Source organism: Petaurus breviceps, unplaced genomic scaffold (assembly GCF_028583685.1).
Source record: "Petaurus breviceps papuanus isolate PSGF00001 unplaced genomic scaffold, PetGlider_PUasm1.0 38, whole genome shotgun sequence".
NCBI classification, from domain to species: domain Eukaryota; kingdom Metazoa; phylum Chordata; class Mammalia; order Diprotodontia; family Petauridae; genus Petaurus; species Petaurus breviceps.
The window spans coordinates 1,217,204-1,227,634 of NW_027186304.1; positions in this window are offsets into that span (position 1 = coordinate 1,217,204).

A 10,431-nucleotide genomic window follows, 5' to 3' on the forward strand; every position below is an offset into this window, starting at 1 on the left:
TATATATATATATGAATCTATATATTCAGTCCTTTCTTCTCTCTCCTCACTTCCAGTTCTACATAACCAACTGCCTATTGGATATTCCAAATTGTATATCCCATAAATTTCTAAAAACTTAATTTGTCCAAAACAAAATTCTTTACCCAAACCACCCTCCTTCACCCATACCTATTTTTGGCAAAAAATTCCTCCCAGTCTTTTTCATCAGACAGGTTTGCAACTTTGGGATTATCCTTACCTCCTCATTCTTCCTTGTCTCACTATTCTATCAGTTGCTAAATCTTACCACTTTTATTTCAACAATGTTTCTCCTTGTAACCAGTTTATTTAAAGCCCTCCTCACCCCTTTCCTGAATTACTGCAGTAGCTTTTCTGCTTCAAATCTTCCCCCACTCCAATACATCCTCACCCATACTGTCAAAGGGATTTTCCTTAGGCACCGATCTGCTCATGTCACTCATTCAATTCTACTGACAGCATATTGCTTCGAAGATCAGTCGTAAACTATTTGACTTTTAAGATGCTTTGAAAGCTGTCCTCCTACCTACCGTTTCAACTTTGTTGTTTATTCCCCTTTCTACATTCTACTATTCAACCAATGCAACAAGCACCTACATCCCCAAGCCTTCCCTTTGTCAGGCCTTCCAAACCAAACAGGTCTCCTTATGCCCTCTGTCACTATGCTTCTTTGCTTATGCTCATGAATCCTATCTCTCATATCCAAGTGTTTGAAATGGCAGTCTCCCATACTTGGAATGTATTCCGTTCCCACCTCTGCCTCATAAATCCCTCATTTCCCTCAATGCCCAAATCAAATATCACACTTACCATGAAACCTTTCCTGATTATGCCTCCCCAACCCCAGCAAACCCTAATAATCCGCATCCCTAAACTACCTTGCATTTGATTCTGTATATACTTATCAATATACATGTTATCTTCTCTTGTTGCTGGCAAGCACCTTGAGAACAGAAACTGTTTCATCATTGTCTTTGCAACCCTAGTGCCCACCATATTGTATGTGCTTAATGAATGTTTGAGTAATTGAACAAAGTGAACTCATGAACGGGAAACATTCACAATGGAGAAGAGGAGGTTTAAAGGGGATTTGAGAACTGTTTTCTTTCTTCAACATTTGAAAAGCTGCAAGGTGGTAAGAGGACAAGCTTTCATTGAAATACAAGTAACTCCTGGATGAGGAAATTCTGTCAGTGCAGTTTGACATTTTTCCTGTAATTTATTTTCTTAAAGAGTAGCCTATAATACTATGAGATGGATTTATTTGCCTATAGTCACCTGGTCATTATGTATCAGGGGCAGAGCATGAACCCAAGATTTAGTGGCTCCAAAATCAGTTTTTTTTATGCCTATGCCAAGCTGTTTCTTAGCTATGACAATGATAATAAGGTAGAAGAAGAGGAAGAGAAGGAAGAAACTTACATTTACTTTGAGTTTAAGCAAGGTTAAGAAAACTTGTAATGACTTATCTTGTAAGCTTGTCTGACTAAGGCAGTGATCCTGCAGTGAAAATGTATAGAGAAGTACAGGTTTCAAGGAAGATAAATGGTTTTGGAAGCAAATTTTAGATTCTAGTAAATGACATAAGACAAATTTTATTTTATTTTTATTTGTTGCAAATACAAGTTTGGACATGGGGAGAGTGTGTTCAAGAATGCAAAAGGAGTTCCTTCATCTATTTAAGGGGATCAATTTTTAGATCCATTCATAATTATATACAACCAACATATTAATTAGAATCTATCTTTATGTACTCTCTTGTGTGACTGGTGATTTCTATTTGCCAACTCTTTATTGATTCTGTTATAGCAACTGGTGGTCTTAAAAGTAATATTGCTATATTTCTTTATAAAAACATACCAATTATCCTAGATTTCTTCTTAACCAAATTAGTTACATTTTTACCATAGTTTTCTAAGTAGTTCTACTGTAGTTTTTATAATGACTCTGGAAGGAAAAATGTACTCTTGGCTTCAATTATACATTTATGCTTATCAACTTTCTTTGTCAGGTGAAGCACTAATGTCATACCTGGGGACTATAAAAGATTCTCTGAGTTACCTTTATGCCAAGGACCTTGATATATTGTGACATAATAACCACATTTCCCTGTATTTCTACATTCCTATTTTTATCCTAAATCATAGTCAGCGTCAGAAGCTTTGGAGAAGGAAAGTACCATGGTGATAGGGCTAGTTGGGTTTATCTCAGTCCCTTATACTCTCTAGCCTTACAATCTTCCATAGACTTTAAGGGTTATATTAGGCGACTTTACCTCCTTTCTATTAACTGCAATATGCTTGCCTCCTTATTGTATGAAAATAAGTAAAACATTTTTAAAAAAAGTAAACATTAAGATCAAGGTGGAATAAGAAAGAATCATGAGGTACAGCTAGGTGGTACAGTGAGTAGAGCACTGACCCTGGAGTCAGGAGGATCTGAGTTCAAATTCAGCCTCAGAGGCTTGACACATTTTCTAGCTGTGACCTTGGACAAGTCACTTAAGGCCAATTGTCTTGCCTTTCCCCTTGACAAAATAAATAAATAAGAAAGAATCATGAGTTATAGGCAATGGGAACTATCCCTGGTAGTTTTTGCAAATGGATCAATAAACAAAATATACCTGGGTTATAAAATGTGCTGTCAAATCAATGCCCATAGGCAGAGACCCCCAAACAGGGGGAAGTACCAGCTACAAAGGGTACAGTCTCCAAACTGAGTGTAAGGACAGGATGTACAGAAGCTGATTTGGGTTTTGGGAGCCAAACCTCAAGGTGAGGAGGAAGTAGGCTCTCTAGAAGCTTTCTATTTAATTTATTTTCACTTGCTAACAAGGTACTAAGTTCAGTTTATTTTTTTATGCAACTGAATGGCTGCAAGTACTGTCACCATCCTCTACAGTTTGGCACCCTGGGACAAAGCTTCAGTTACTCTGCCCCAGTTACATCTCTGTGGGAAGCTTATAGCAACTACAATATGCCATAGAAAGGAATTAGCTCTGTTAGGACAACAAAAGTTAATTGCTATTTGGTGCAGCTGAATTAAGATGTTCTTGATACCTTGGCCACTCGCACTGGCCACAGTGTAATTAGCTAGGTTGTATCTTGGTTAGATTGTGAATTGTACTCCATTGGGAAAGCATGCACACACAAATACACAGAGACTCACACACACAAACTATAGTTAACCATAAGAGATGGCATTAGGCTTATGGTATTAATTGTTTGTGAAATTTTAAGTTCCAAACTCATAGAACTGTATGAGACCTTGGGGTTCCTTTAATTTTTATCCCCACCCACTTCTTATAGATAAGGAGACTGAGGTCCAAAGTGTATGTCTTGCTTGAAGTGACACATTTTACAAGTGGTAGAGTTGGGATATGAATCTATATTCCCTATCTCCAAATTTCTCACTCTTTTCCCTGATCTACACTGTTTCTCTGGCAGATAAGAAATTGAATTAGCTTAATTCCCAAAGGATACCTGAATTCTCACAACAATATGGAGGGAGTAAAAGGAATGTTAAAAGTGATAATGTTTTAAATTGCTTGGACTGATTATATGCTGACTATGGACATGTGGAACTGTCAGATTTTTGAAATTATCAGAGGATAATTTAACTTTGATTTTTACTGTTATCCATATGGTCAATCAGGTTTTAATTTCCGGTACAATTTGGTTCACTTTAGCCCAAAGTAAATCTTTCTAATTTGTAGCTTATGAATAGCTTCATATTCCCATGTTCTTTTCACTATGCCTTAAGTTAGGTTGAACCATTTGCCAAAATGTAAATAGTAATGGCATTTTTGTTGGTTAACCTTTCAGCATAGGAAATGGTAGGTATCATCATGTAGGAAACTGAAAAACAAAACAAAGTCAAGTGTTTTCTCTTTCTTTCATTTGGAGTTGAGAGTGTTAATAGAGGAGTTTTAACTTCTCTCAAAACCTGTGAAAATCTGACTTAGGATACTTGTATTTTAACATATTTGCAATAACCCTTCTAGAAGTTGCTTTTATTATGGGATTCTTTTCTTATAGAACTCAGTTGCATTCTTATGTTGGATTATAGTGTTTGACATGAAGAAGAGCTTATCAAATACCTTCCATCAAGTATTGTCACACATGAAAATCAACAAATGGTAGGGTAGCCCTACAGTTGGGACAGCTGTATGGTAGGTATATTCCACCTTCCCCCCTTGCAGAGCCTGGACAATCTGCAAAACCATTTCTTTCTCAAGACCAAGGGCATACTGTCTAGAGTTTAGCAGCCTCCATAGCCCTTTCCTGAGTGGGCCTTCTGAAGCCTCTTGGCCTGGGAAATGCATGTGAAAAGAACAGGCTCATTCTGTGGAGAGGAATTAGCACATCTGGCCACAACCCCTTTTTCCCCTAGTAAACTCTTGATCATTTAAAAATAGGGATTATAATACTTTTGAGATTACGTGATACAGCAGAAAGAGGTTTGGATTTGCTCAGAGAAATTTGGTTTAAATTCTTATTTTGTTGCTTATTACTTGTGTGATTTTAGGCATGTCAATAAGCTCTTTGGACCTCAATTTCCCCTATCTCTAAAATGAATGGTTTGGAATAGTTGACTCCTAAGGTTCCTTTCAATGTCCCTGATCCTGTTTTCCCTACCTACCACAGAATGTTAGGCTGACCCTGAACTCAAAAATATCTAGGTAGCTACCTGCCTCTGACATATACTGATTGCATATGGGCAAATCAGCTAAAGTCTCAGTGCCTTGGGCGATTCTCTTAGACAGAAGGGTAGTCTTTGATCTCTGGCAGGGTGGGGCAGGGGGGCTCCCCATGACTACAAACTCCCTATTCTGGATCAAAAGCTGAGAACATGTATGAAATGAAAGTGCTTTGTAAATGGTACCATATTATATAAATGTGAGCTTAATATGTCATGCCCACAAATGGCAAAGCAATGTGCTAGTGTAGCTTTATGGAATAATATAAGTAGAAAAGACAGAAAAAAATGGGCTAGTAGGAAAGAGCTGCTCAGTTTCATAAATGATAGTAATTCTATCATTTTATAGATGAGTGTCTGAGATCAAGTATGACCCTTTCATTTGAGCAGTGAGGAAACTGAAGCTCAGAGTGGTTGCTTAACTTGTTCAATAGTATATTCAGTAGTTAGGTCATGTGCCTTAGATTCTGAATACACATAATTTAGGCCCGATTTTGCCAATCGTTATTGCCTTATCCACAAACTAATATCTTCTTGAGTCGTGTGTCATAGGTAGCATTGCATTCTTTTTCCATGCTTCTGATCTTCACCCCTGTCGTTTCCTCTATAGCTATAAAGTGGAACAGGTCGTTAAACATAGTGCGCCTTCGATATATATTTATTTGATTAATGTAGATGGAAGAATACTCAAGTATTGGGTGTGTTGAGAGTTGTTTAGCTGTGTTTTTTCTTCTGGTAATGACTTGGAAGAATGTGAATTAAAAAAAAGTCCAATTCCACTATCACCAGGAGAGAAATTAAAGTTGACAGAGAAGTGACCAATCCTAATTGTGATAGATCATAGAATGGAAATGGTGATTCCTTACTGTGTCATGAAAATCATCAGAAAAAAACCTCGCACTATTAAGTAAAAGAGATCTATGCTCTCTTTCAGATGTAAAGTTTATCAGTGTTTTGTTATTCTAATTATCTTTTCTTTTTAAAAGTTATTTCAATATTATTAATAAAATTATATTAATGAATCATAGGAAATTGCAATAGGTTTATTAAAGAAATATTGAATATAATACTTCAAGGATCTATGATTTTTTTGATGGAGATCCTACTCTTACTGACTCTGATTATGGCTATTCTCCAATTTGCTTAATGGTTTTTGAAAGTAATTGTCCTCAAAAATCTTTATCACCCTGAGATTGATCTGATGAAGATACTCTCAGAGTGTAGGCTGAATTGTCAATGGACGAGTGATACTCAAGCAAGGGGTCTTGAGGAAAAAAGTCCTACAGTAATGCTTCATCATTACTCTCAAGGACTCTGCCAGCAGAGAAGAACCTCAAACAGGGCCTACCAATCTGGAAAGGACTATAAAATGCCAGATAATAATTAAAAGTACAGAGTAATTAGGTAACATAGTGGATAGAGTGCTGTGCCTGGAATGAGGAAGACTCATCTTTCTCATTTCTGATCTGGATTCAGACACTTAGCTGTGTGACTGTAGGCAAGTCATTTAATCTTGTTTGCTTCAGTTTCTACATCTGTAAAGTAAGATAGAGAAAGAAATGGCAAATCACTTCAATATCTTTGCCAAGAAAAACCCAAATGAGGTAATCAAAAGTTGGTTGTGACTGAAATGACTGAGTAACACCACCACCAACATATATGGTTAAAAATTATACAATACCTCGGGTGCCTATAATCTCTCGAATTTATCAGGGCTATCCTGTCAGCAAATAGGACTGAACTGATGCTTTCCCATGACAAAAGTTATTCTTTTTTAGCTTCAGAGATATACAGAAAAATAGACTACAGTTTCTCTTAGTATCTCATTCTCTTTACCACAAAATCTACTATAATTGAAGACAAAATGAATGAATGAACATTAAGTACTTGTTATGTACATAATACCAGGAAAACAAATAGAAATATAACTTCTATCAGGTTTTCTTGTAGGATTATAGCTTTTGTGGAAAGGAATTGGGCTAAAAGTAAGACTGTGGGTCTAGTGAGGGGGATACTGTCCCTGCTGGGGCTCCTAGATTTAGCTGCGGGTTAGTGGCATTTTGTTAGAAGTTGATGGTAGGATTAATTAGGGGGCAGAGCCAAGATGGCGGAGTAGAAGCACGACCTTCCCGCGGCTTAGGCTTCCACCCTCCCCAATCCATGTAAAAAGGGGACTCTAAACAAACTTTGGAGCTGCAGAACCCACAAAATTACGCAGAGAAGCTAACCTCCCGCTGAGAACAGCCCAGCAGGCCCGCAGGAATTGGGCAGCGCAGTGCTCTGGGAGCCGAGCCCAGCACCACACCGAGGCTTTAGCCCCAGGGCAGGCCTGACCAGCCCCCTGCCAGAGGGACTCCAGATCAGCAGCAGCTGTGGCCATTTCTGGATTTATCAATACATAGATGCGAAGGACAAGGCCAGTGCAGTCTGGACTTTGGGACCCAGGAAGTGGGAGTGCGTGGCTTTTACCCCCAGAGCGAGAAACTGCTGAGACGCCAGCACAGCCTGCTAGTGCCACGTGGCGGCTTCAGCTCCTGGCCTGCAGAGTGTAGGGGGACCAAGCACCAGTCTGAGGGGTAATCACTCTTGCTTTAACCTGCTTGGATCTGGATTGCAATCTAGGGTGGAGGTCCTGGGGTGTGTGTCCAGCTTGCCAGTGCGTGTGGAGACCTCAGAGAGGGCACCCATCTAATACCTCCGGCAGCTGAGAAAACCCCAGCGTTTGGGACGAAAACTCCCCTGTCTGGTGGCAGAGTCCTACTGTGGCAAAAAGCCCAAAAGTCAAATCATTGAGTGGCAAAATGAGCAGGCAAAGGAAACAAAGCAGACAGAAGATTCCAACATTACACTCCTATTTGGGGGATAAGAAGGAGCAAGGCATGGAACAGAAGGAAATCAGTGAAGTCAGAACTCCTGCACCAAAAGCTTCAAAGGAAAATACAACCTGGTTACAGGCCATAGAGGACCTTAAGAAGCAGATAAGAGAAGTGGAGGAAAAATTGGGAAGAGAAATGAGAACAATGCAAGAAAATTATGAAATGAGAGTTAACAGCCTGACTGAAGAAAATAATACCTTAAAAAACAGACTGACTCAAATGGCAAAGGAGGCTCAAAAAGGCAATGAGGAGAAGAATGCCTTAACAAGTCGAATTTGCCAGATGGAAAAAGAATCTCAAAAGCTCACTGAGGAGAATCATTGCTTCAGAATTATATTGGAGCAAATGGAAGCTAATGACTTTATGAGAAATCAAGATGCTGTTAAACAGATCCAAACAAATGAAAGAATAGAAAGCAATGCGAAATATCTCATGGGAAAAACCACTGACCTGGAAAATAGATCCAGGAGAGATAATTTAAAAATTATTGGACTGCCTGAGAGCCATGACCAAAGTAAGATCCTGGAAAGCATCCTCCAGGAAGTTCTCAAAGAAAACTGCCCTGATGTTTTAGAACCAGAGGGCAAAATAGAGGTTGAAAGAATCCATCGATCACCTCCTGAAAAAAATCCCAAAAAGAAAACTCCTAGGAATATTATAGCCAGGTTCCGGAATTCCCAGATTAAGGAGAGAATATTACAAGCAGCCAGGAAGAAACAATTTGAATATTGAGGAAACACAATCAGGATAACCCAGGATCCTGCAGCTTCTACACTGAGGGATCAAAGGGCCTGGAATGTGATATTCCGGAGGTCAAGGGAGCTGGGATTAAAACCAAGAGTCACCTACCCAGCAAAACTGAGTATCATGTTTCAGGGGAAAATATGGTCATTCAGTGGAATACAGGACTTTCAAGCATTCTTGCTGAAAAAACCAGAGTTGAATAGAAAATTTGACATTCAGATACAAGAAGCAAGAGAAGCATGAGAAGGTAAACAGGGAAAAGAAATCATAAGGAACTTATCAAAGTTGAACTATTTTTTTTTTTGAAACAGTCGGGGTTGAGTGGCTTGTTCGGGGTTGCATGGCTTGTTCGGGGTTGCATGGCCAGTTTTTGTTTCTGGGTGTGGTGCTGAGTGTCTGGGCCCGGATTTGATCCGGGTCATCCCAGTACTGGAGCCGGTGCTTTTGCTCGCTGAGCCACCTGGCCAAAGTTGAACTATTAACATTCCTACATGGAAAAACAATAATTGTAACCTATGAAACTTTTCTCAGTAGTTGAAGGGATTAGAAATATATATATGTCTTTATATGAGGGTATGCGGGCATATGAATACATATGTGAATATGTGTATATATGTTTACAGGTATACATAGATAGAGGGCACGGGACCAATTTAACAGGAAGGGATGATACTTAAAAGGTGAAATTAAGAGGTGAGAGGAATATAATGAGAGGAGATGGGGAGAGACAGAGTGGGGCAAACTATCTCATAGAGAAGAGGCAAGGGAAAATGGTTACAATGGAGGGGAAGAATAGGAAGGCAAAAGGGAATGGGTCAACCTTATTCCTATTGAATCTGGCTTGAGGAGGGAGGGAAATACATACTAAATAGGGGATCTCACCCTCCAGGAGAATAGGGGGGGAAGGGGATGTGAGGGGGGATGATGGAAGGGAGGGCAGGCTGGGGGGGAGGGAAGTTGGAAGCACCCACTTTTGAAAAGGGACAGGATCAAAGTAGAGAATAGAACAAGTGTGAGGTGGGATAGGAGGGAGGGAAATATAGTCAGTCTTTTACGATACATCTACTATGTTATTGTTTTGCATTAGCCACACATGTACAACCTATACTGAACTGCTTGTCCCCCCAGTGGGGGTGGGTGGCAGGGGGGGGGGGAAGGGAATGAATCTGGAATTGAAAGTTTTAAAATCAAATATTCAAATATGTATATATATGTGTGTGTGTGTGTGTGTGTGTATATATGTATATACTATTATTAATACCATCTTACATGTAATTAAGAAAAAAGATATACAGGCACTGAGGCATAGAGATCCACTGGAAAAGTTGAAACGGGTATGGGAGAAAATATGGGAGAGAGCTGATTGGAGGTGGGGATATCCTGTGGGACTGCTGTTTTGGGGGGATGGGTGGGGGAAAAACGGGGAGAAAATTTGTAACTCAAAATCTGGCGGAAACGAATGATGTAAATCAGCCGTCAATAAAGCATTTAAATTAAAAAAAAATGTTGATGGTAGCTAAGAAGGCAGATCTTTTCTCCATAGTGATTTTCCCCTCAGTGATTACATTGGGATCTTGACTGTAAGTAGAGCTGTGGGTTTTGTGGACACTTGTTCCTGAGGTTCTTGGGTAAAGGATCCTGAGCTATTATCAGTGGAGTGTAAGTGGAAATGAAGGTTGAGCAGTATTTCCTGACACCTATTCCAGTTTTTTCTAAGAGTTCTTTGCTGTTTCAACAAGACTGGTTTGCCTACTTGACAGGTTGAGATTGACAGATTGGTTGAGAATTGGTGGGAGTCCCTTCTTCAGGGACTGATGACTATGAGGTTAGAATGCAAGAAGGGATGATGCTTTGGGAAGCAGTACTGTTTCCAAAGCTCTTGGATTTGGGACTCTGGACTCTATCCATCTATGTTTCAAGTCGTGGTTGAAGTCACGACTGTAGTTTAGCCTGACTGGCACGAATGTGTGATACCATTGTAAGAGCACTACAGAGAAAGAGAATAATTCTGTGCTTGTGCTAGCAAAGGGAAGTTTGAAACTGAGGAGAGAAAGGAAATATAAAATCCAAGAGAAGAAAGCTGCTGAATGAC